Source organism: Prinia subflava, chromosome 17 (genome assembly GCF_021018805.1).
Source record: "Prinia subflava isolate CZ2003 ecotype Zambia chromosome 17, Cam_Psub_1.2, whole genome shotgun sequence".
Lineage (NCBI taxonomy): Eukaryota > Metazoa > Chordata > Aves > Passeriformes > Cisticolidae > Prinia > Prinia subflava.
In genome coordinates, this window is record NC_086263.1 from 8192413 (window position 1) to 8206595 (window position 14183).

Consider the following 14183-nt stretch of genomic DNA (forward strand, 5'->3'; position numbering starts at 1 on the left):
GGAGAGTCAGTTACCTCTGCTGACCTGAGCCAAGCTTTGATTTGTTGTTTTGGTTTCTCCATGCCCTCAGATCACGAGTTACCTCTCAGCTTGCTATCAATTTCCAGGTCTGAGCTGACCTTTTTCTACTTTTCAAAAAGTGCTTCAAGTGCCACCGTTCATCCAACTATAAGCTCTCCTTAGAGTAAAGTGCCTTTAAAATAAAACAGCATTGATCAGTTGATCAAGGTGGGTATTGATCAGGAGCAGCATTATTCACAGCAGCATTTGTTTATACAACAGTCCAGAGTCCCCACCCTGTAATTGGCACTTCCAGCCCAGACACAGGATACATAGAACCTTCTTTATACAACCTGAAAGTGCAGAGGGGATTTATAAACTAGAGAATAGGTCTTGCTTTGAGACTGTACAATAAACATGGGGATCCATGGGAACCAGGGGATGTTTAGTTCCTTTCATTGGGAACATCCTCTAATGGCTTGTTTACTGCACCATCACAAAGCAAAGTGGTTACTGCAGGGTGATTTCAGTGTGGTAGAGAGGATAGTGTTGCTATTACAGAGATTAGGAGGTTAAATTTCCTGTACAGACAGTGAAAAAGAGGAGCTGCCCCAGAAAATGTATCCAAAAAAGCACAGCTCCCTGTAACAAGATTCTCAGCCTTTTAATTGAGATGGTGCATCTTACCAGGATGAATGGTCTGAGCACCCCCATTCCCCACCCCAGTGCATCTGTGACTGTTTTGTTTTGGTTCTTTACCATGTCTCTTGGTGTTTTTTCTCCCTTTCCTATCATAGTAATACTCCAAATTGTTAAGCAGGGTGGGCAGACACTGGAGACAAGAATTAATGGAGCAGGCAGAAGATATGGTGTTCAGGGGGAAGAAGGGAAGAGTAAAGGCAGCAGAAGTTGATGGGAAGACAAGAGAACAGTAGAGAGTTGAAAACTGAGCAAAAGCAGACATCAGTAACAGGGTGAGCATCAGTGAGAACCCCTGGGCACAGCTGAGGTGCCTCTGGTGGAACCCTCTGTGATGAGCATCAACTTGCTCTCCCTTCCCTCCTCTTCCCCTTCTTCCCTAAGGGCAGGGCACTCAGCTGTGGCCTGTGGGAAAGCTGAGGGAGCTCACACTGTCCTACACTTTTGAGATCAAGAAGATGTCTTAGTAGTGGAATCAATGCTATAAATCTTGTGTAGGTAAATGTGTTCCATATACAAATATGCAAGTGATGCCCTGGCCAGAGCTGGAAAGGTGTTTTAGTGTGGGTGGACACTGCAATTGTGCAATTTGCACACACCTATGGATCCATTCCCTGCTTGGTAATCTGTCTCCCAGGGATGCAGGGTGACTTTCCAGAAGTTTTAAACAACTGCCATACTTAAAAACAGGTTTCTCAAGAAATATTTGCTGCTTCTTTTCTAAATACAGGATTTATCTCTTACACCCTGCAGTCAGGATAATAGTGTGGTCTTAAAACCAAGAACAGTGTCACATTTTACACTTGAAGCCTTTCAGCATATATGTACATAGCACATTGGTATAAATGCTTCCATTGTAATGTCAGAGTAAAATTCTCAGGAAAACTGGGAGCTACAAATATGACTAGAAAAATGATGAAAATGTCCAAATGTGATTAATTTAGGAAAAACCTATGTGGTATGGATATATACCACATTAAAAATGCAAAAAGATTGTGTCTAAAATTTTTTGGTTTGCTGAGCTAGAGTTTCATTTAGTTTTTTTATTTTAAGTGGTGACACTTATTTAAAAAGAATAATTGAGAGACATGTTAGCCTAGCCAGATGGATACATGTGGAAAATGTTGACTTTTCTTTGCCTCAAGGTTATTTCCTCCTGCCCATGCTGACAGCTGAAGTTAACCACTTCAGCTGCCAGATTTCCTTGGCAGAAAGTCTGGACATCCTGTGTTCTGTATGAGGTTGCTCCAGAGCAGATTTGGGAGCTTTGCTGTGGGGAAGGGGTAATGCAGCAGCATATGGAATGGGACACGAGTTGCTAATGCAGGGAGCAGCACCAGTGCACAAAAAGATTAGGCCACCAAACCTAAGGAGGAGATCCAGACCTTGAAGTCATTTCCCAAATGTTTGAATACAGAAGTGTCAAGACAGACATGAGGGAATCCCAGAACTGAAAGTGCCCAGTGCCTTTTGGAAGGCTTTGTATGTACATAATTTGAATTTTATAGCCCTGTTAAAGATACATTGAGTTTCAGTGTGTTATGGTCTCATATCTCTCCTCCCACTGTAGAACATAAATACTGCTATTCTTCACTCACAGAGTGACTCCATCCCTCATGAAAGGCGACTTCATCAACTCTGTTGGTCCTTGAGAGGAGTTGAGCTTGCTCATAGGAGATGTTTGTGGACATCAGCTTTTGGGGATGTGAGACACTCCATTGGTAGGATTGCTGGTAGGGGAGATGCATCCTTGGCACTCCATGTATCAAAGAAGAGATCTGGTGTTTTTCAGCAGCAGTCAGACATCTGGGGTCTGAGTCTGTATTCAGCATGTGAGTGTTGTTCCCGTCAGTTTGGTTTGAACAAAGGTTTCCTGTCTGTTTTCAGCACAACTGTGAAGTATAAATATTTATGCATTGGAGCAGCACATTCATCCATTATCCCAACATATAAACGTGTTCCCAGTGCTGTGGTTTCCATTGAGATGTCATCCAGCGTTTAATCCCCTTGGATCTTGTCTCAGCTGATCAAAACCATGACGCTGCTAAGTGTAGCTATCCATCATGGACAGGGCTCCATCCAGCTGGGTTGTCAGAAATGTTAAGTGATACATTCACTTCAGTGGTTATCACCGGGAACGGGATCATACAAGCTGTTTCTTTTTAAATTGTCTTATTGTTTCCAAAGGCAACAGGCAGAGGAAGCTGATTACAGGATCTTCAGTGATAAAAGAAAGGATTGTTAGAATCAAGAGCGTGCTGTCCCCTGTCTGATGTGCAGGTGTTATTTCCGTGAGGGCTGCAGTCCCTCAGAGGGCATTGCTGCTGGAGCAGTACAACAGGACATGGCACCTTCCCCAGCCACCTGACTTGCAGAGCAGGTGAGCTGGCAATTCCCTGCAAGCTGGTACTAAAAACAGGGCACAAATGCTGTGGCACAGGGGATTGGTGTCAGAGGTGCAGCCTTACCCAGCCACGGCTCAGAGCAGGGCAATGGGCAGCTTGCAAGCCTCCCTTCACTCAGAAGGGAATGTTTGGCCTTTGTAGAAGTGTGTCTTGGGGAAAATGCATCAGCAAATGTAAGAGGGAACGTGTAGGTTCAGCACAAGGTTAGATGAGGAAATAGCAAATCCAGTCCTGTGCAGGTTGAGGAGAAGATACCTGCAGGCATCCTCTGGGGAGTTCCTTTTGTCTCAGGAGACATGGCACAGAGATCAGCAGCCTGTGGACAATGTGGCAGCTGTTTCCTTGCTGGGGCCACCTCTGGCCTAGTCCTGTCCTGGCCAGACTACAGACACTGATTCTCCTGCTGTGCCAGACCCCCTTCTGCTCACCAAAGCTGTTGGTGAATGCGAGCCAGCTGCCTCCCTTCCTGTCCATCATCATGCATGCTCCTCCTCTTGTGCAGAGGTGCTGGGAAGAAGCAGAAGTTAAAATGAGAATTCTTGTCTCTAAAATACCCATCACTCTGTACCTAGACAAAATCCCCTTGGACAAAGCACAGGTGACCTGATCTGTGCCATGTTACCCCCTCTCAGACTCCAGTATTACTGGCCACTGAGACACTGTGACCCTGACCCTGCCCAGCAGCAATGGGCAGCACTGCAATTGCAATTACAGAACTCCTCATTTCAATATTGAACTTGTGATTTCTACTGCCTGTCCTCCTCCTGAGATAAAAAAGCCTCACTGCTGACCCAGTGGCTGGATTCAGTCCCCGAGTTCTCTGTTTTTCACTTCCATGTGGATCGTGGTGGTTTGCAGCTCTGCACCCTTTGCCTTGCAGGGCTGCTCAGTGGACACAGAGCACAATTCCTGCTTGGCCACTGCCACCAGCTCAGGAGTCCTCACAGGCACAGTCCCAGGTGGTGTCTGCTCCAGGCCTCCTCTGGGCCAGCTTCTCTCACCTGCCTCATCCCCAGGGGAGACTCTGGTCTGATCCTTATCATTAATTACCCAGCTGGTTTTATTCTTGACAGGGATGTATGGCCCTAGACAGACCAAGGTACATAGCAGAGGTTTTTGAGAAGTGTTTTCTAAGATGTAGTTCTAGCAAATGAAAAGTCCCTAGGAAAGAGAGAGCCTCAAGTGATCCTGATTTATTTCCTGTGGGTGTTTCTGTTGTCTTTTCTTAGTTTTTAAATCAAACAGGTTTCCCGCTACCTTCGTCCCTGTGGGGTAAACCCAACTTAAAATAAAGCAGGAAAATAATCAGCCTTCCCTCATTCCAAATAATTTTTCAGCACTGAAAGAGTTTTTTTGGAGACCAGACTGCCTTCTCCCTGGTTGCTTATTGATAATGCTGCTCTGGCAGCACAGTGAAGCAAGTGCTTTCAGCTTCTTAGAGGCTGCTGGGAAGAAAATTTTCCATTTTATTTTAAAAAAATACAACCTTTCAGTTTTCAAACTGAGAGAAAAGGGCTCTGGAGCTCTGCTTACTGAACAATACACAGGTAATAGCAATCTGGATGTCCATAATGTTCTTATGTGATGACTTCAAAGCAGTCAGCAGAATGAGGTGTGATTCGCAGAAAGGGAGGGGATCAGACACAGGATGCCAAATACTGGTGGAGTGGAGCAGAGCTGTTCTTCAAGGTATGGAAATGAGAGCATCCTCTACAGAATTTTAAAAGAATGGGAGCTGTAATGAAGCAAATAGAGGATTTCATCTGCTCAATATGCATGTGTATGCACACAGTGACATATAAATGCTTGGTTTGTTTAGCTTTTAAGGTTTTGGCAGTGCATTTTTGGACTCACTGGGTTTGATCTACAGATCATTGAACCCCAGATTTGTCTTTTTCTGCTGGTTTCAGGATTCCAAATGACATTGGCTGCTGCTGCTGCTTTCCTGTGTGTTAATCTGTTAGTGTGACAGAATCACTGTGGTGAGCTATACACGGTTTAAGGAGCATGTAAGAGCCACTGCACATGCAGCCCAGACAGCATTTTAATTTGCTGCACTACAGATGACTCTGGTTGCAGTAAATTTACTGTGAGTAGACTAATTGCAAAATAACCCTAATTGAGTAGTTATCAGCAAACAACATCCTGTGGAACAAAACTGCTTACAATTAATAGCATTTAAGCCATGCACTGGTATTCTGCAGAACGCTAGGATGTAATTACACCGTGTACAGAGATTGTGTTCTGTTCTGGAAACCATGGTTCCAGCACTGCTTTCATTATAAAGGGCCATTTCAAGATTCAGTACTTGCATTTTAGGCAAAATGAATTTATGAAATAGGTGATGTGTCTCTCCCCTTATGTGTGTGAAGCAGAACCAACTCTTAATAAAATCAGGGAGGCTGTGGCACTGTCAGGAGAAGAATGAGATCTCAGGAAGGTTGTGTGTTGCCAGTGATTCTCAGATTAACTTTCATTATGGGCACATGTACAAGTTTGGATAGTTCAAACTGGGGTGTAAGGAATGAGAAGATACTTTGCTGTTCTGGCTGAAGATGGGCCCCACCTCATTGCATGGATGAGGAATGCAGTCTCTCATTTAAGTGGTGCAAATGCATGTCAGTGCACAGCCCCAGAGGGCACAGGGACCCCTGTCAGCAGTCTGGATGTGACACAGCCCTGCCCTGCTGCTGGTCACTCTGGTCTTTTGAAGGGACTGATGAGGCAGCACCAGTGTAAGAGCTGACAAAACCCTTCCCCCTACTCACAGCTGATTTGTTCCCTGGGCAGAGGGCCACATGAATGAATTGTCCTTAGAAACTAGATCTGGTCAGTGGGTCAGAAACTGGACAAGTTTCTTTACAGAAGGAAGATGTGTGTACATCTTGTAAAGGAGCTGGAGTTGCTAGACATGTCCTCGTGGCATCCCAGACAAGGATGACACTGTTTTGCCATCTCCTTGTACCTCTGGGGACAGCTGTCCTGCAGAAAACGGGACTGCTGTTTCTCAGGGATGTGTGAGATTGTGGCATTGCAGAGGTGAGGGATTCTTCCTCCCAAAAGAAGGCTGTGATGAGCACAGCCTGGCTCTGTCAGCGCTGTCTTGCACAGACAGCTTTGGTTTTAGAAGAAATTCAGTGAGGGGAAAACTGTTGGGTGTCTGTGCCAATTAATCATTTCATTTAAACACAGATAGCTCCTGTCTAGATCATCTGCAAGTTTAGAAGTGGGAGAAGGAAATCAGCCTGTTCCTCTTGTTTTTCTCTCGTGATGCTGCTGTCTGGACACATTTCTCCATGTCAGGCCTGTCTGATCACCTGTGGGTCTGCAGGCTGCAGAATTGGTCCCCAAGAGCAAAATTGCAGAAATCATCTGGCACGTGGCATCTCAAGGAAATGCTGTGAGCAGTACATGACACAAGGAGTGGGGGGCAGAAAGGCTGGAAAATTTATGGTCAGCAGTCCTAGTTCTCACCAAGGCTCTGTTTTGGAAAATGTTATCATTTTATGGAGAATGAAAGGGGGAGCGTGGGCAAGCGTGGGAGAGGATAATGGCTAAGTGTGTCCTTGCTGCAAACCTCCTGGGAAGAGAGCGTGAGGGTAGCAGAAGCTCAGTGAATATTTTGATAAGGATTACTCTGTATGTACAGAGATGAAAGAAAAGTACTTAAGTGATTGTTAATGCTTCCCAGTGATCCCGAAATGTGTGGACAGTGTTGGTGGGGAAAGTCAAATACAACTATGGCTAAAGAAAATTGTTGGTACAAAGGTATGAGCTGGGGGGAGTGGGGAGAAGAATCAGAAGGACCAAGAAACCCAACCCAAAACAAGAGCACCAAACCCAGCCTCCCCCTGTACAAGAAGAACTTGAGCCCTACTCTTTCTCATACATAATGTTTTTCATATAAAATGGTTGTTGGACCTCTGGAGTGGACTCATTATGATGATTTTAGTAGACAGACCCTGAAGAGGAAACATGGCATCTAATTATCTTAATTTTTTTCAATGCTAAGCAAGCAGCTGTGCACATTAGTGCTGGTCTGAGCTGGAGTTAAGCCTGCACAAGCAGCTTCAACGTTATTCTTTCCTAATTCAACACTGCAACCATAACAAAACCGTGTTAGGTGTCAGTGTAACATACTAATTGTAAGCAGGCAGCTTTTAAATTTGCTTTTTGTTTTAAGCCTAAAATGCCACCAAGGACAAAGGAGCACAGATTCAGCTCTATCTTCCTAACCACTGCACTTCTCCAAGTACCAGTACCGAGCAGATACTCAGTTTTCATGGGAATCTGCAGCTTGATGAACTATTATTTTGAGAATGGGGAAGTGTTATGCTCCAGAAATGCCATGCTAGCATTGCTAGCAACAGATGCTCAAGGCTGCCACAGTTTAGTTTGAAACCAGTGGCACTGAGTATATTACTTTTAAAATAATTGGGGGGAAGTATTGACATTTAATTTCTTCCTCCTGTGCCGAGGCAAAGAATTCTCCTCTTTTGTGGCTTCTTGAAACAATGCCTTAAATATATACAGAGTTTGTTACAGTATTAAAAATATAATTAAAGGGAATACACCCTGTTTCAGGAAGGTTTTTGAAAGGGTACATTTCTTTGATGTATTTCAGGAGTCACTGAGCTTTATGAGATCACTGGCTTGTAATGGCTTCCTCTGGAAATGAGGAAGAGTTGTTTAAGAGATCTAACTCTGAATTAAAATGCCAGCAATCTAGGCATGAAGCCAACCTTACAGGACATTATTGCCATTTTAAGATTCCAAACCATAATTTGTTTCTGTTGCAAATATTTCTTATGCAGAAGGTAGTTTTTAAAACATCCATCTTTTTTCTCCGTGGGTAATCATGACTTCCATAGAAAAATTGAATGACAAGAATCTGTAGCTGAGCAACCTTGAAAAAGATTTTGAAATTGCTCATTGTATATTTAGTCTTCCAAGTAAATGCTTGTCTTTGATAGTTTGAGAGCATGTTAGAAGTGAATAGCCCTGATTCACCGCTCACACTATTTTAATATCACTGATTTATCACTTAGTTGTGTCAAATAAGTCGCTCCTGATTGGCACCTTTGTAAGGAGGAACAGAGCAACCAAGAGGCTCAGCTGAATGCACAGCAAAGTCTAGAGCATTTTACAGTTTTACTATAAAATAAGATATTGGTTCAAAGTCCTGGCCCTACTGAAAGGCCCATGGCAAAAGTCCATCATTTTTCCTCTCTAGCTTTCTCACCAGCCCCCAGGGAGGCCAAAGAATTTTTCAGTCCTTTCTTCTAGGGCTTACTGCAAGCTGAATGATCTCTACCATATCTTGAGTTCAGTGCTCACCCATTTATGGTACTGTAAAAATCGTGGAAGATTTAAGCCAAAAAGCAAAATTACACTGCAGGAAAATCATGGTCTAATAACTCAAACTCTGTAGTTTCTGGAAAGTAATTTGAATAGCAATTGTATGTGCTTTCAAATTGTGAAATTTGTAGGATTTCTTCTGAAGTCCTGAATTGCTTGTTGCCTTTTAAAACAGAGCCCTGTGCCTGAGAACATTGTCCAAACAATCCCTGAACTTGGAGCCCTGACACCTCCCTGGGGAGCCTGGGCCATGCCCAACCTCTGGGTGAAGAAGCTTTTCCTGATATCCAACATAAATCTCCCCCAAGAGTCTGCAGCAGTTGTAGGTCCTGTCAGAGAGCACCACGTCAGACAAAAGGATCTTTTTCTACAAATCTCTTTGGAAAGCTCACTGCTCAGCTGAAGCTCAGGGCAGCCCTCAGTGTAACCAGAATTTAATGACTTGGGGCATTCTCTTTGTTGCAAGGCGATTGTGTCTCTTTTGTGGAGACTTCCTTGCCCATACTAATGGCAGTGTTTTGTTGAAGTCTTGATTAATTTCTGTAACTCATTAGAAGCTGCAAGAGAAATACTTCTGCTGGTGAGAATGCACCTTTGTTGGTGAGTGGCTGTAAACAGCAGCTTAAGCAGTCTGGCTGCTTACTCACCTGCGGTTTTAATTGCAAATGAAGGCTTCCAGCCAGCCCATGGAGATTGCTGTGCAGTGGAGCATTGCAAACCCTGCTACTCCCAGACTGAGAGCTCTGTGTGTGTTACTGTGCTGCATGATAGTGCGGAGATCAACAGTAGTATGACTAAACAGAACCATACATTTTCATGTTCTTCATCTATTTCTGGGCTGTGATTCACTCTGGGCAATTTGCTGAATGGTAGAGAGGAGAAGGGAAGTTCAAAAGAGAAATTTACTGCAATATATGTTTTACCCATTGGTATTTTCTCTTTTGGATGGCACTGAGGTGTCGGTGCTTTGGAAGAATTTCACTGTGACACTGAGCAGGTTTGAGGATCTATCCCCAAGTCATTCTTTCTGTTTGAGACAGTCACTTCCTTTGGTTATTTATTCAAAAGCATATGAGGAATATACCCCCTCCAGAAGGGAAAGGTGGACAGGAGAACCCAGCCTGGCTCATTCAACCACCTTGCCAGAGAAACAAATGGCTAAGGAGAGGTGTGGTTGAGCCTAATTAATTAATTATGAGGAGAGCTACCAGGAGACATTGAGGAAAAGACTTCTGTGTAACACACACTGGATTTGCCAAGCCAGAGCACAGGGAGGCTACACAGAGCTGATGTGGTTTTGTAAACAAATCTATAATTTTCTGCCAGGAGGTGATCACAAACCCAAGCTTCCTGTGAAGTGTTCAAAGCAAAGTGGGCTAGAGGTTTAACTGATGTAATAAAGTGGCATTGCTGACCCCTCTGAAGTGATGGCTTACTTCAGTAAATCTATTCTGTAACCTTTATCAGTGAACCATAAAATGTCTCTATGCACCTCTATCACCAAAATTTTAAGTTCACTGAGAAAAAACAAGACCATTTTGTTCTTATCAGAGCAAGCAAAGATAAAGAGGTAGGGATTGTTGTCTTAACCAGTCTATGGAAGTTTATAGTCCAAAGAAAGCCCATCCATCCAGAATTTGGGAATAAGAACAGTTGTACGGCAGTTCTGATTCTGAAAATGTTCTACCTTGCAGATCCCTGAAAAACAAATGAGAGAATCACTTCTGACAGGCTCATGAGGAATATTACAAGGAAGCTTCAGACATCTCTGGCATTTTCAACCTGGTCATCAAAAAGGAAATCTTAATGAGAAATCCCACTAGATTCAGCTCCATTATTTACAATTGAAAAGGCTGCAGTTAGCACACAAGTTCACTCATTTTCATTTTTCTCAATCATTTCTGGCCATTTGTAGACATAATTTGCCAAACATGCAAACAATTGTGTTGTCCATGATATTTGCTTTATATTGCTCCAGCTTGCAAAATTTTAGGAAATAAATCAGTGATCTTAGGGAGCCACTAACATGCAAACTTGAAATCACTCAGAAAATTCTACTGAATTCCAATCCAAGCAGAAGGATCACTTCAAGAAGAAGCAAAAGGAAAGATGCAGTGTGATTGCTCTAGAAGTTATTAATGCTCCATTACACTGTATCATGGACCAACCATAGGAACACTAATAGAAATTAAGTCCTAGATTAATACTGGGGAAACTTGGGGTTTGTTCCTCGATGCATCATTGGGACACCTCAGGCAGCTCGTGTCATGTACAGACCAGGTGTTTAACTCCATTGCAGATGCATGCAGAGGAAAAATGGGGCTGGTGGTGTTGTAAGTTTGGTATTTATGTGGATTTTAAATCCTGTTTATCAAGAGACTTTAAAATAATTTTGTTTAAAAATACAGCTTTTTTCCTGAGTTCCCATGGGGAGTTTGCTGAACAAAAGTGTCTTTAGGGAGGAAAAATTCTCTCTTTTCTCTCTTTCTCTCTTTTTCTGGTAGCTATCACTATGTCTGATATTTTTTGTACCAGACCAAATCTGTTCGCTTTGTTTCAGGGTGCTTAGGAAGGGAACTGTGGTTTTACTTAGCATATATTTCAAAGGCTGCCTGGTGCTATATTAGTTTCCACAATAAATTTCCCAAGGTAAAGTGACAAACCAGTAATTTTTCATTATGAATCAGCTATCCATGAAAGATTGGATTTAGGTCAAAATTTATTACCCTATGGAACTGAAGCCAATATTTAACATAATGTCAGCTATCTTGATATTAGAGAATTTTAATGGCTATGCAATTTTATTCAATGATGAAGTTATTTCAGTTGTGTAGTGTATGTCTGGGCAATTTGATATGCAGGGCCTTGAGATGCCAGTTGGATAAACATGGAAAATGATAATTGATTGGTGGAAGGTTGCAATAATGTCTGCCTTGATATACCTTTTATTGTTAAATTATTTATCTAATGCAATCTTCTACACTTTTAGTAGTCTTTAAGTTGGCATTAAATCGATGTTTAAGTCTTCACAGTCAGAAAGGCCTCATAACTCAAACTGATAAATATCTTCTAACACATCAGGAGGAATAATGATCCATCTTAATATCTGAAAGTCAGAAAGGTGTTATTCTTTCTATTTTCTCTGAATCCCTGCAGAAGGACTGAACCATAAACCGGAAGAGTTAAGATTAGAAGATAGAAAGAAATATCAGAAAGAAAAAGCATAGTAGTAGCTTGTCTGGGGAATCGAGAGCAGATTCTGTCTGCTTTGAAAGATGTACCAGTTTAAACACCAGAAAGAAATATTAAGCATAGTCTATAGGCAAAAAAAAGAGAAATCTTTATTCAGATAGTAACTAGATCTAGTGAAGAGTGAATAGGACTGCGAGTTCCTTTCTGCCTTAAAGGCAGCAATATTGTTGAAAATGAATGTTGGAATTTTATTCAAATAGGCTTTTCATTTTTTGAGGTGGAGATAGAAAAAATTATCCTATGGATAAATAGAATCTCCAAATTACTTTTCATCTTAAAGCATTACAAATTTAGTTCAACTATACCTAAAACTATGCAGCTGCAATACCACAGAGGTGCCCTAAGTACACATTCAGTACTTTGTAAGTTTGTCCAGAATTCAAGTAGGATGTGAAAACCTTGCATCATCCCTGAATAATACATTTCAGAGCTGCTGAAATATTTTTCATCCTTTGCATAAATCTTGCAGAGAAATAATTGTGATTTGACAATTTTCTTTTCATTATCTGAGTTGAGAACTGAGAACTATAATTGTTAGCTGCCCTAAATTGGTGTAGTTCCATTTGGATAAAGCAGTGAACCAAACCAACCCTGCAGCTTTTCTAAAATGCCATCATCTCCCTTTTCAAACAGCATCTGCCTATGCTGAGGCAAAATGGAGGAAATCCTACATTTCTTCAGACTAATTGGATTAAACTGGAAGTTGTGTAATACTGCACAGGAGACATTTAGCATCCCTAAAACCTCAAGCTTCAAAGGGCAGTTTCTGTAGCAGTTCAGACTCCCTACCTGGGCTTGTTTATTGCTTTGGACATTGCAGACTTATTTTATGATTCATAATCATCCATAAAGGAATTCAGCTGTTATTTAAAATGCTCTGTTGGGAACGCTCAGTAGTTATTAATTAATAATGCATCAGTAAAGCAACAAAAGGGCAGGTAAAGATGCAGTTAGAAGTATTGGCTGGGTCTCTCCTGCCTTCAGAATTGTGGTTATATCTCATTTCCCCAGGGTTAGCTCATCCTTGTGACTCTGGGTTCTCCTCTTCATCCTCCAGGCACTCTCTGTAGAAAATACTGACTGATGCATGAATTTATCCACAATTAGAAGTAAACCAAAATGCCTGTTAGCATTAAGAGGTATAAATTGACTCCTAACAGTTTTTTTTCAGTGCCAGAAACCTGTCAGGGACTTTTGAGAAGAGAACACAAAATCACTCAGTAATTTCTTTTAAATGAAGAAAATTTAGGGCTAAGTATAAAAAAAGAAAAATGAAAAAGCACACTAAAGTCTACCTTGAAGTGCTGTTATATATTGCTAAGGAGTGTTACAGACAACACTTCACAGTGCCAGTGAGGATCAATGCTGTGAGAGCCAGTGCAAACCTGGTGTCAGTGGGGTTAGAGATGAACCAACTGAATGTTGCTGCTTTTGAAGAAAAAAGGATGAACTGCTGGGAGATTTTCTGCTGGCCCAGAGCTGAGCTCTGTTTGGCAATACTTTTTTTGTATTTTTGCTTTCATGCTGATCACCACTTTTGCAATGTGTCCTGTTTTTGTGTGGTAATTGGTAATCTGGAAAATTTACTTGGTGTGCAAGATTTAATATTAGGTCCTGCTGTCATGCTGACAATGAATTAGCTTTTTGGACTCTATCGTATGTTCTCAGCAGGCACATATGTAATTAAAATGAGCCCACGTTGAGTTTCATATTAACACTCAAATCACCTTTGGCAAAAGGTCTCTGTGTTCTTTTGGGATTATACTCTAGGGCAATGTAATTACAGTGTCAAGTATAATATTTACTTTTAAATACTTCTTCATTTACAATAACATTAAACTTTTCCGTACTGGTTCACTTTTTGGATTTATAAAATGATTTTGTTCTAATAAAAAGGCTGCCAGCACAGGCATTCTATTTCAGATGTTATCTTCAGTTTTAAGAAGCTTGTACTGTTGAACAGTAAGCAGGAGACATGGGATTAGTTTACATAAAAAGTCATTCCAGAAATCAGGTGTTCTTTCCTGAAGATGGTACTTGCTGTGACAATAAGGTGAAGGTGGTCCAGCCTCATAGAAGAAAGGGTGAGAGTGAATGATGTGTGTGTGTGTGTGTGGATTAACAATTCACCTTCTAGCAATCATGTCTTGAGAAATAATACGAAGAGATTTTTCATCATTCTTATAATGCCAAAATAAAGATAGGGGAAATTAAATTATATCTGAAAGAAATTGCAGCTCAGGTGTTTTTGATTCTTTTAGCCATAGTGGTGGATTGTTAAGGAGGCTCAAAGTTAATCTGCATTTTTATAGATCAGGAATTGTTCAGAAGTGGAACATGAGCAGAATTTGGCTTAGACATGCTAACTCTCTTTTGATACTGATTTTACACTGTCCATTCTCCATTGATTTCAGAGGAGCTGCAGAGTAGATGGGCTGGAATTAATTCAGCAGACGAACTGAATGAAGT

At 41.6% G+C, this 14183-nt stretch overlaps 1 protein-coding gene across 4 annotated transcripts in view; it reads left to right on the forward strand.

The window, feature by feature from the left end:
- XYLT1 (xylosyltransferase 1) overlaps nt 1-14183 on the forward strand; it is a 170224-nt gene that overhangs the window by 85994 nt on the left and 70047 nt on the right. The window lies entirely within an intron of this gene.